The sequence below is a fragment of the Canis lupus genome, chromosome 1 (assembly GCF_011100685.1).
Source record: "Canis lupus familiaris isolate Mischka breed German Shepherd chromosome 1, alternate assembly UU_Cfam_GSD_1.0, whole genome shotgun sequence".
Lineage (NCBI taxonomy): Eukaryota > Metazoa > Chordata > Mammalia > Carnivora > Canidae > Canis > Canis lupus.
The window spans coordinates 24365741-24378960 of NC_049222.1; the positions used below are offsets into that span (position 1 = coordinate 24365741).

Below are 13220 nucleotides of genomic sequence, written 5' to 3' on the forward strand. Positions count from 1 at the left end.
TGCAATAAAGGGTGTCTATGAAAAACCCACAACTAATATCACCCTCCTTGGGTAAAAACTGAGAGTTTTTCCCCTAAGGTCAGGAACATGACAGGGATGTCTACTCTCACCACCTACATTCAACAGAGTACTGGAAGTCCCAGCCTCAGTAATCAGACAACGAAAGGAAACAAAAGGCATCCACGTTGGCAAGGAAGAAGTCAAATTTTCACTATTTGCAGATGACATGATACTCTATATAGAAATCCCTAAAGGCCCCACCAAAAAACTGCTAGAACTGATACACAAGTTCAGTAAAGATACAGGGTACAAAGTCAACATACAGAAATCTGTTGCGTTTACGTACATCAGTAATGAAGCAACAGAAAGAGAAATTAAAGACTCAACCCCATTTACAATTGCACCAAAAACAATAAGATCCTAAGAATACACCTAACCAAAGAGGTGAAAGATCTGTACTCTGAACACTGTAAAACACTGGTGAAACAAAACGAAGAGCACACAATGAAGTGGAAAGGCATTCCATGCTCTTGAGTTGCAAGGGCAAATATTGTTAAAAATTCTATACTATCCAAAGCAATCCCTGTCAAAATGCCACCAGCATTTTTCACAGAGCTGGAACTAATGATCATAAAATGACCATATGGAAGTACAAAGACCTCGAATAGTGATAGGGATCACAAGGGAAAGGGGGGAACTGAGTGGGGAAAAATTATAGAGGGAGACAAACCATGAGACTCCTAACTCTGGGAAACAAACAAAAGGTTGTAGAAGGGGTGGCGGGCAGGGGGATGGGGTGACTGGGTGATGGGCATTGAGGAGGGCACTTGATGGGGTGAGCACTCAGTGTTATACTGTATGTTGACAAATTGTATTTAAGTAAAAATAATAATAAAATAAAAAATAATAATAAAAGAAAAAAGCTGGAGACATCACAATTCCAGACTTCAAGTTATATAATACAAAGCTGTAGTGATCAAAGCAGTATGGTACTGGTACAAAAATAGATACATAGATCAATAGAAAGAAAATCCAGAAAGGAACCCACAACTGTATGATCAATTAATCTTTGACAAAACATTCCAGTTTGCAATGGAAAAAAGACTGTCTTTTGTAACAAATGGTGTTGGGAAAACTGGACAGAGACATGCAAAAGAATGAAGCTGGACCACTTTCTTACACCATGCACAAAAGTAAGTTCAGAATGGATTCAAGACCTAAAACCATAAAAATCCTAGAATAAAACACAGGCAGCAAATTCCTTGACATTGTCCATAGCAACTTCTACTTTTTTTTAAGGATTTTATTTATTTATTTATTTATTTATTTATTTTTTATTTTTATTTTTTTAATTTATTTTTTATTGGTGTTCAATTTACTAACATACAGAATAACACCCAGTGCCCGTCACCCATTCACTCCCACCCCCCGCCCTCCTCCCCTTCTACCACCCCTAGTTCGTTTCCCAGAGTTAGCAGTCTTTACGTTCTGTCTCCCTTTCTGATATTTCCCACACATTTCTTCTCCCTTCCCTTATATTCCCTTTCACTATTATTTATATTCCCCAAATGAATGAGAACATATAATGTTTGTCCTTCTCCGACTGACTTACTTCACTCAGCATAATACCCTCCAGTTCCATCCACGTTGAAGCAAATGGTGGGTATTTGTCATTTCTAATAGCTGAGTAATATTCCATTGTATACATAAACCACATCTTCTTTATCCATTCATCTTTTGTTGGACACCGAGGCTCCTTCCACAGTTTGGCTATCGTGGCCATTGCTGCTATAAACATCGGGGTGCAGGTGTCCCGGCATTTCATTGCATTTGTATCTTTGGGGTAAATCCCCAACAGTGCAATTGCTGGGTCGTAGGGCAGGTATATTTTTAACTGTTTGAGGAATTTATTTATTTATTTATTTATTTATTTATTTATTTATTTATTTATTTATTTATGAGAGAGAGTGCAGAAGCAGGGACAGAGAGGGAGAAGGAGAGGCCGACTCCCCACTGAGCAGGGTCCCAGATGCAGGGCTCAATCCCAGGAACCTGAGATCATGACCTGAGACGAAGGGAGACGCTTAACCAACTGAGCCACCCCGGTGGCCCGTAACATCTGACACATCTCCCTAGGCAAGGGAAACCAAAGCAAAAATTAACCACTGGGATTTCATCAACATAAAAGCCTTCTGCACAGTGAAGGAAGAAATCAACAAAACTAGAAGGCAATCTATGGAATGGGAGAAGATATTTGTGAATGATATATCTGATAAATAATATCCAAGATATATAAAGAACTTATAAAACTCAACATCCCAAAACCAAACAATGCAATTAAAAAATGGGCAGAAACATGAACATTTTCCCAAGGAAGACGTACAGACAGTCGACAGACACATGAAAAGAGCAACATCACTGATCACAGGAATGCAAATCAAATGTACAATGAGCTGTTGCTTTACACCTGTCAGAATCACTAAAATTGACACTACAAGAAACAGTAGGTGTTGAGGATGTGGAGAAAGGGGCTCTCTTGCACTGTTGGTGGGAATGCAAACTGGTGCAGCCACTCTGGAAAACAGTATGGAGTTTCCTCAAAGAGCTAAAAATAGAACTACCCTATGATCTACCAACTGCACTACTAGGAACTTACCCAAAGAATATAAAAATACTAATTCAAAGGGGCATATGCACCCCAATGTTTATAGCTGCAATAGTCAAAGTAGGGGAACAGCTCAAGTGTCCATTGACTGATGAATGGATAAGGAAGATGTGGTATGTACACACAATGGAATATTACTCAGCCATAAAAAGAATGAAATCCTGCTATTTGTGACAGACATGGCTGGAGCTAGAAAGTATTATGGCTAAGTGAAATAAGTCCATCAGAGTAAGACAAATACCATATGATTTCACTCATATGTGAAATTTAAGAAACAAACCAAGTGAGCAAAGGGAAAAGAGAGAGAGGGGGGCGAACCAAGAAACAAACACTTCACAATAGAGAACAAACTGATGGTTACCAGAAGGGAGGCTGGTGGGGGGATGGGTTAAATAGGTGAGGGGGATCAAGGAGTGCACATACTGTGACGAGCACCAGGTGTTGTATGGAAGTGTTGAACCACTACATTGTACTCCTGAAACTAATACTACACTATATGTTGACTAACTGGAATTCAAATAAAAACTTTTGTAAAAAAAGAGTATAAAAAATGGGACACTAGGGTGGCTCAGTGGTTGAGCATCTGCCTTTGGTTCTGGTCATGATCCCGAGGTCTTGGGGTTGAGTCCCCATCGGGGTCCCTGTAGGGAGCCTGCTTCTCCCTCTGCCTGTGTCTCTGCCTCTCTCTCATGAATAAATACACATAATGTTTTTTTAAAAAGGAGCATAAAAAGAATAGAAATATAAAAATATCTGGATTTTTTGATTGATTTTACACTAATGATCATTTTACAAATAGCTTTATTGGGATATAATTTATATACCATACAATTCATCCATTTAAAGTGTACAATCTAAATTGTACAATTTAATGTACAATTTAGTGTATTCACAGAGATCTGAAACCATCACCACAATATTAGAACATTTTCGTCATCTCAAATCCCCTGCCCTTCAGCAATTACCCTCCCATGCTCTGCAGCCTGTAGCAACCACTAACCCAGTTGGTCTCTGTAGATTTCCCTGCTCTGGACTTTCATGTGAATGAAACCACATAACACATAGTCTGTTGTGATTGGCTTCTTTCTCTCTGTGTATTTTCAAGTTTCATCCATCCTTTTGCATTCATTAGCACTTCATTCCTTTGCATTGCGTGGAGGTACCACATTTCGTTTTCCATTCAACTACTGATGAGCATTTGGGTTGATTCTATCCTTTGAGCTATTCTGGATAACAGTACTATAAAAATTCATTATGAGTTTTTATATGGACATATGTTTTCATAATTCTCAGGTATGTACTCAGGAGTGGAACTGATGGGTATATGGTAACATTATGTTTAATCATTTGAGGAACTGGTGGACTGTGTTCCAAAGCAGCTGTACCATTTTACATTCCCACTGGCAGTATATGAGAAATCTTTTTTTTGAGACTTATTTATTTATTTTTGACTGAAATTCGATTTGCCACCATATACTATAACACCCAGTGCTGATCCCGCCAAGTGCCCCCCTCAGTGCCCGTCACCCAGTCACCCCATCCTCCTGCCTACCTCCCCTTCCACTACCCCTTGTATGTTTCCCAGAGGTAGGAGTCTCTCATGCTCTGTCTCCCTCTCTGATTTTTCCTACTCATTTTCTCTATTTCCCCTATGATCCCTATCACTATTTCTTATATTCCCCAAATGAGTGAGACCATAGGATGATCGTCTTTCTCCAATCAACTTACTTCACTCAGCATAATACCCTCCAGTTCCATTCATGACGAAGCACATGGTGGGTATTCGCCATTTCTGATGGCTGAGGAATATCCCACTGTACACATAGACCACATCTTCTTTATCTATCATCTGTCGATGGACACTGAGGCTCCTTCCACACTTTGGCTATTGTGGACATTGCTGCTGTGAACATTGGGGTACAGGTGTCCCGGCATTTCACCGCATCTGTGTCTTTGGGGTAAATCCCCAGCAGTGCAATTGCTGGGTCGTAGGGCAGGTCTATTTTTAACTCTTTGAGGAACCTCCACACAATTTTCCAGAGTGGCTGCACCAGTTCACATTCCCACCAACAGTGCAAAAGGGTTCTCACTTCTCACATCCTTTCCAACATTTGATGTTTCCTGTTTTGTTAATTTTCGTCACTCTCACTGGTGAGATGGTATCACATTGTCGTTTTGATTTGTATTTCCCTGATGGCAAGTGATGCGGAGCATTTTCTCATGTGCTTGTTGGCCATGTGTATGCCTTCCTCTGTGAATTTTCTGTTTGTGTCTTCTGCCCATTTTATGATTGGATTGTTTGTTTCTTGGGTGTTGAGTTTAATTGATTGTTTCTTGGGTGTTGACTTTCTTCACAGAGTTGGAACAAATAATCTTAAGATTTGTGTGGAATCAGAAAAGACCCTGAATAGCCAGGAGAATATTGAAAAAGAAAACCAGAGCCGGGGACAACACAATGCCGGATTTCATGTTGTACTACAAAGCTGTGATCATCAAGACAGTGTGGTTCTGGCACAAAAAGAGACACATAGATCAATGGAACAGAATAGAGAACCCAGAAATGGGCCCTCAACTCTATGGTCAACTAATATTTGACAAAGCAGGAAAGACTATCCACTGGAAAAAGGACAGTCCTTTCAATAAAAGGTGCTGGGGAAATTGGACAGCCACGTGCAGAAGAATGAAACTAGACCACTCTCTTACACCAGACACAAAGATAAACTCAAAATGGATGAAAGATCTAAATGTGAGACAAGATTCCATCAAAATCCTAGAGGAGAACACAGGCAACACCCTTTTTGAACTTGGCCACAGCAAATTCTTGCAAGAATCTATGAAGGCAAGGGAAACAAAAGCAAAAATGAACTACTGGGACTTAATCAGGATAAAAGGCTTCTGCACAGCAAAAGAAACAGTCGAAAAAACTACAAGACACCCTACAGAATGAGAGAAGATATTTGCAAATGACATCAAATAAAGGGCTCGTATCCAAGATCTATGAGTATTCTGATTTTTCCACATCCTGGTTAACAATTGTTTTCTGACCCTTTGTAGTTACCCTAGTGTGTATGCCATAGTATCTCACACGGTTTTGTCTTGCATTTCCCTGGTGATTAGTGATATCAAGCACCCTTTTGTGCACTCATTGGCCATGGAGAAATGTCTATTCAAATTCTTTGCCCAATTTTTAATTGAATTGTCTTCTTGTTATTGAATTGTAAGAGTTCTCTATGTATTTTGGACAGTACATGCTTATCAGGTATATGATTTGCAATTATTTTCTCTGATTCTGTGGGTTGTCTTTTCACCCTATTGTTGGTGCCCCTTAAAGCACAAGAGTTTTTAATTTCAATCAAATTTAATTTGTCTATTGTTACTGTAGTTGCTTGTGCTTTTGGTGCCATATCTATGAAGCCCTTGCCAAATCCAAGGTCATGAAGATTTTCCTCCATGTTTATTTCCAAGCATTTTATAGTTTCAGCTCTCAATATTGGTCTTTGATCCATTTTGAGTTAATTTTTGCATATGGTGAGAGTTAAGAGTCCAACTTCATTTTTTGCATGTGGATATGCACTTGTCCTGGCACCATTTGTGGAAGAGACTATCCATTCACCATTGGATGACCTTGGTGCCCATTTCAAAAGTTAACCAAGAGATGGATGAGTTTATCTCTGGACTCTCAACTCAATTAAATGATTTATATGTCTATCCTTGTGCCAGAACCACACTGTTCCTCCTATACAGTTCTAGTCCCTTTTCCCCCTTTGTGTCATCTTATTGCAATAGTGTACTTACTAACTATATTCTTTAATTATTCATTATAACCTATCTATTAATGTTACAAGCTCAATAATATACTGTTATAATTATGACTTTGCCATCTCCAATCATCCTCTTAACCCATTAATAGCTTTGCTCCGACCCACCTCCTTTGTGTCACTATATTTTCATAGATCTTCTGGGATGAATGTTTCTTCAGTTGTTTTTGGTCTTAGGACCATCCCCAGAGGCCTTTGAATTTTTAAAATTGTTTACCAGTTTCACTGAAGAGCAGGCAAGAAGGTCTCATGCTGTTACATGGGAAGTTGATCTTCCAATTATGATTTTCCAGAGTTTTACACATTTTAACTTCAAAGTATAAATTGTAGTCATTTTATATGTAGTCATTTGGTGAGTCACCCTCATCAAATCTTTTAATTTGGCACAGTCTTGTTTGGTTAGAGAGAAAAATTAAGATGGCTAATGTTCATGTTCACCTTCAAGTCAAATGCATTGGTAAATAATTTGTTTTAAACTGTAGATCTGCTGGTTCTGATTAAAGAGTAACAGGCTTACTCTCACCAAGGACGCAGAGCCAATCATTTCTGAGCTCTGACACAACTCACCACCTCGAAATACATAGGAGATAGTGCCTGTAAGCCAGCACCTCCTCCTCATGAAGTGTGTGCTGAAGATCTTTTTTTCCAAGTGGCAGCTGAAGCATATGAAAATTCCTGGTATGAGAAATTCCATTAATGCAACCTACAAACCATGCACCCCTGCAAAACTAATCCCAGTGCTGTTTCAGTCCACAGTTCTTGAAATGATAACTCAAATTTTGGTAGGCAAATGATAAAGCTTCATGTTCAATGATATTTTCTATTCACAAATAACAGATTGATGCAGGTTCGCCAGGTGCAATGGCCAAGAAAGAATTTGTGAGATGTTTCACAAGGCAATTTTTTTTTTTTTTTTTATAGCATGGGGACAGGACCTGTGGCAGAGAGAGTTGCATTGTGATTGTGAGGAGTAATTGATTATATAGTGTTTTCTATCCTATAGAGGCGAAGGTGATGCTAGGGCTCCAAGAAATTGAGTCTATAAGCTGCTGAAGGTCTCACTATTATTAAGATTGTCTTTTGCTTGTAAATCATTAAGACAGTTATAAACTGTAGAAGAGTTTTATGTTCTGCATGACTGTGATCTTTATCACTTGACCATTTGTTTCTCCCCCCTGTTTTTGTTCTTAGGCAATCAACGTGTTATACATAATCCATCCTGGGGGGTGGGGTGAGAATGTTACACATAACCCACCTGTGGAGAATGTGGTAATTTGGGGAGGCAGCAGCTCACATTTGGCCCTCAGCTTGCCTTTTGCCCTCTCATCAGAATGGGGGTAGGGGAGCATTATTTAGTATCACTACCAACCATATCTTTGACATTTAAGGGTTTGGTTCTAGAGTAGATGACCTTTGATTAGGCAAAAGTATCTTAAGAAGCTATATAATGGGGATCCCTGGGTGGCGCAGCGGTTTAGCGCCTGCCTTTGGCCCAGGGCGTGATCCTGGAGACCCGGGATCGAATCCCACATCGGGCTCCCGGTGCATGGATCCTGCTTCTCCCTCTGCCTGTGTCTCTGCCTCTCTCTCTCTCTCTCTGTGTGTGACTATCATAAATAAATAAAAATTAAAAAAAAAAAGAAGCTATATAATGTGTGAGAAATAAGGCCTCCGTCGCATAGAGTTTAGTGTCAGAAAATAGAAAGATAAGCTGTTCCTCAAGAGAAGTGGAAGGCAATTGAGGTTGAAAGAGAATATAAATGTGGGCAGAGAGGGCGAAGAGAGAAATGAAGCATGGACACATGTGGAGAAATAACATCTGTCAAATTCCCGGTGCAAAAAGATAGCTGAACACTTGACAAAAAAACAATTTCTATCAGTATACATGTTTGTTCTCTGGTGGCATGAAGTAACAACCCACCACCATCATTCATTTGACCACTCCACAAAGTTTGCAACTCACGAATGCCCTGGGGGTGTGCCATTTGGAATACTTCAAACAAAAGTCCTACAGCCTGCATGTGGTTTGGATGCAGCTGCTTAGACCTGAGTGAGATTGTGTGGGTCCAACAGAAACAGGGAATTTGTGACTGCAAGAATATGAGACTCCTACATGTCCCAGAAATCCCAAAGAGATAGTCATTTCTCACTCCGCATCTCACATATCACGTGGGGAGATTTAGCCAAATAAGAATCGCAGGAGAGTTTACGGCCATACCACCCTGAACGCGCCAGATCTCGTCTGATCTCGGAAGCTAAGCAGGGTCGGGCCTGGTTAGTACTTGGATGGGAGAATCGCAGGAGAGGGTCATTAATAGTTGAGAACTTGGTTTAAATATTTTCAGATAGTTAATTGTTCTTCTGAGATTGAACTTTGAAACTTTTGAATGTGGTCCCGATATTAAAAGTAGTTGAAGATCAAACATTTTTCTTTATGTCAGAATTCATTTCCATGTTAAAAAATAACATATCTGGGCGCCTGGGTGGCTCAGTGGTTGAGCTGCTGCCTTTGGTTCAGGTTGTGTCCTGGGATCAAGTCCCACATCAGGCTTCCCACACGGAGCCTGCTTCTCCCCCTGCCTGTGTGTCTGTCTCTCTGTGTCTCTCATGAATAAATAAGTAAAATCTTTAAAAAATAACATATAAATCATCAATTCCTAGGTAAACACAAAAGCCTGTTTTAATCTATAATATAACTGAATGATTCATGAATTGCCCCCTCAACAACCCACCAAAAAAGAGAGGGATAGAGGGAGGGAGAGAGAGACAGACAGACAGACAGAAAGAGAGAGAGAAAAGAAAAGGAATGGAAAGTAAAGAGTAAGATAACCTTCAGGATTTCTACAACAAAAGCGTCTTCAAGATATTTCATCTGTTTGCTTCATTGAGTTTGATTATTGGTCAAAGGAGTTCAAAACAAGAGCAAATACTGAAATATATATTACTTCTGAGAATCTGGTTTTTTGGTGATTCTTTCCTTAAGGACTAGACTTGTGTATCATTTTTGAGAATTCAATGCAACCACAGAAACCAAAATTTTAATGACACCATGATCTAGGAATGATTATTAGTACTTTGACATTATTAGTATCTTCCTTTCAGGTTGCTTTTTGTGAAGTTAATACCTGTTTTAAAATATATTTATTAATGGCAAAAGACAAAGTAAATCTATCTCAAACTTTTTATTTAAAAAGGTGTTGGCCTGGTATTTAGATCCCTTGACCCTACTCATGCATTCTCGATAATCACCGTGTTGTTACACAGCCCCTTGAATCCAAACTTGGTCGAAGAGTCTACTGTTTTCCTTTCCTAGCCCTGTTCTGTGAAATTAGGAAAGAATCCACTCCAAAACCAATCCAATACTTCTATCTCTCTTTCTTTTTTAAGTTTTATTGGAGATTGATTTGAGAGAGAGAGAGAGAGCATGAGCTGGGGTGGGGGGAGTGGTGGAGTGAGAAGAAGCAGCAGGCTCCCACTGAGCTGGGAGCCCAATGTGGGGATCGATCCCTACCAAAGGCAGATGCTTAACCAACTGAGCCACCAAGGTGCTCTCTTCTATCTCTCTTTTAAATTCTTTGCCAATTGGCTATCTAACTTGAAAACCTGTAAATTTTCTAGATAATTTGAATTTCAATCATGATTTTGTTCATTTAGCTAACCTGAATATGATTAACACAATTTTGCCTACATTTTATCAAGTCCATAGTATGTAAGGATTTTCTCTTAGTTCATTGCAGGATGAATTGGGAAATGAGAAATTTCCCTCATCCTGGAAATAGCCACAAGGAGAAGGCATAGCCCTTAGGTGTTAGCAGCCAAGGTTAATTTCTGGAGGTACAGCCACACCAGCTTGTCCACCCATATCACATAATACAATTTATAAGCCTTTCACAGCCCATTTGGTCAGTGGTTGTATCATTTTCTCTCACCCTACAACAAATAGCTCCTCATTATTCTTTTATCCACAACCTAAATATTAATGAAGGTAGGATGATAATTACAAAAGTTTATGTTTACTGAGTATTTACTATCTTCCAAATATTCCACTTACATGGATTATATCCAACCTCATCACAAGACTAAAAGTCAAGTACACAATTCTCCACATTCTACAGATACAGACCTCTGGGGTCAGAGTCCTGACAAGGCCTGAGTACATGAATCGTCCCCATTCTGCACATTGCCTGGGGATGGCTGGAGCACAGAACCGTGGGAAAGCAAAATAATTGCTGAGTATTGTTGCTGTTCCATGTGGCCCAAGGGCAAATCCAAAATGTTTTTACCACCCAAAATTGTAGTCCAATTACTTCTCTTTTGCACACATTTTAGTCTTTCTCATCAAAAAACAAAGAAGGAATACTAACAAAGCAAGTCATGGAGAAGACAAAAGACCTATTTTTCCCCCACTTCTAATAGAGGAAGTGCCCAGATAAATTTGCCAGCAGACTTCCCCGCCCAAATTTCCTCAATGCCAAGAATTTTTACAGCTCCAGAATTTTTTGCCTACTAATAGAATATTAATTCTGAATAATTTGGGGTATTTAAGTCAATACCATGTGATGATATAATAAGTCTTATTCTAATTAGTGCCAATAAGTGTAAAAAAAATACTAAAACATCAGTGCTGAATTTTAGTCTGAAGCTTGCAGCATGTTGTTACAAACATGCTAACCTAAGTGCTCTAGGACTTCAGTGAGCATTTGGTTTCTGTCTTCCTACAGTTTTCAGATCTTGAGGAATGTTGCTCTAGAAGTCCCTAAGAGGAGGAGATGGTTCTGCTACTGCTGCTCTCTTCTGTGCCTGGTAATCCCTGTTCCATAAGGAAAACTGTGTGGTAGAGGAAGGGGGGGCTCACAAGCCTCCCGAGAAGAGTTCTAACTGGGTCTTGATCTACTGTTTGAGGACACGACTTCTATTCCTTTAAAGTAATGGAAACTAGATACTAAAAAAAAAAAAACGAAAATGAAAAACATAAACAAAAACCCCACCTCTAAATATCAGCTAAGCTACCAACCTCAAAGAATCTTCATAGCAAGCTGTAGGTCTCAGAGCATGAGGAAGTCTTGGTTGGCAAAATTGCCACCAAATGTTGACATAGAAGAAACAGAGGAGGCATCTGCAGGGCTAATGTGTTTTCCCAGGATCCTTCCATGAGAATCGCTTGAACCATCTGTTAAAAATCCATATGCCCTGGGCTCCACTTTAAATCAAACCGGCATCTCTTGGCAAACCTTCTCTTTCTGGCAAATCCCCCAGGTTAATACTTTTGCACACTTACTTGTGAAAACCACAAGCAGTGATTCATTCTGTCTTACTGACAGCACGGTGGGCATTTCCCCCAAGTGGGGGAATGAGAAGCCCATACACTTCCTGTTTTGTGCAGATCTCAGGCTGTCAGAGTAATGCTATCAGCTTCAAACGCCTGGGGGCACTCACCTGAATGCTGATGAACTTCCCACAGACATCTCCCCTTTCCAAACCAATGTTACAATTGGACTGACCTGTATGAATCTTATTATGATTGCAAGATGCCTGTCAGCAAATTGTAAAACAGAAGTTTGTTATTATAAGGCCTGGAAAATACACAGCATACCTGGGCTGCACGGGGAGGTCTCAGGTAGAGAAAGAGAGAGGGTCAGATCAATTGTTGGATGAATTCTCCTTGCTCTCAAAAATCCTTACACATTAAATTTTCCAGTAAAGGATTTTCACCAGAAAGTTCATCAAGTATTTCTACTTTCTTTGTTTGAAATTCCCAGTTTGTCTTCTTCTGAGGAGCAGAAGCATGTGGCTGAGTGAAAGTGGATGCTGACAATTCATCTGTTGCTTTAGAATAAGTGTCAGTCGTGGGTGAGAATGATCAGAACATGCAGACACCTCCTTTGTGATTTTTTTCTAGATGTGCTTCTAGCATCATTTGTCATTTCTCTTGACATTCTTCAAAATATGGTTCCTTTCTTCTTTACATAAATGTTCACTTCCTTGCATTTTCTTGCAGCAAATTACCTTCTCAAAAATTTCTGTGCATCAGTCTTCAAGGAGAATGAGTAAAGCTTGATGCTTCACCCCCCACACATCAATCGAGGCTGGTGAGGGCTCTTTGCAAATATTTTTTCAATCTGATCAGTATCGTTCAAAATCTTACAGGGGGAAGAAAATACAGAAAAGAAAAATCACATAGAGCTCTTACTATGTTGACTCTAACATTTAAACATTAGGTATACATTAAACAAAACATACACGAAGCATAAATGTAATAGCACAACAATGGAAGACATGACCCTTGGAGGATATAATCTCATATCCAACACCAAGTGGAGCACACGTGTCAGTGAATGACTGCACACCCACATTTCCCAAGTACACATCCCTGCAAAGCACAATGCCTATTAAAGGAAAAGTAAGTAAAATGGGCTAGCTTGGAATTTATATATTATTTATTTAGCTAGTTAGTTTCAAGTTTTAATTTAAATTCTAGTTAGTTAATATACAGTATCATGTTGGATTCAGGAATAGAATTTCATGATTCATCACTTATATATAACACCTAGCGCTCAACATAAGTGCCCTCCTTACTGCCAATCATCTACCCACTCCCTACTCACTTCTCATCCAGCCACCCTCAGTATGTTCCTTATAGTTAAAAGTCTCTTATGGTTTATTTTCTTCTCACTTCTCCCCGCCTCCACCAATATATTCAACTATTTTGTTTCTTAAATTACACATATGAGTGAAAT

The 13220-nt window shown here is 39.4% G+C and overlaps 1 long non-coding RNA gene across 1 annotated transcript in view; it reads right to left on the minus strand.

Annotated features, from left to right (window-relative positions):
- LOC106559532 overlaps positions 1-12620 on the minus strand; it is a 48593-nt gene extending 35973 nt beyond the window's left edge. Inside the window, exon 1 of the long non-coding RNA XR_005353046.1 lies at positions 12077-12620. This is a non-coding gene — a long non-coding RNA (uncharacterized LOC106559532). The remainder of the gene's footprint in view (positions 1-12076) is intronic.
- Positions 12621-13220: the final 600 nt, after the last annotated feature.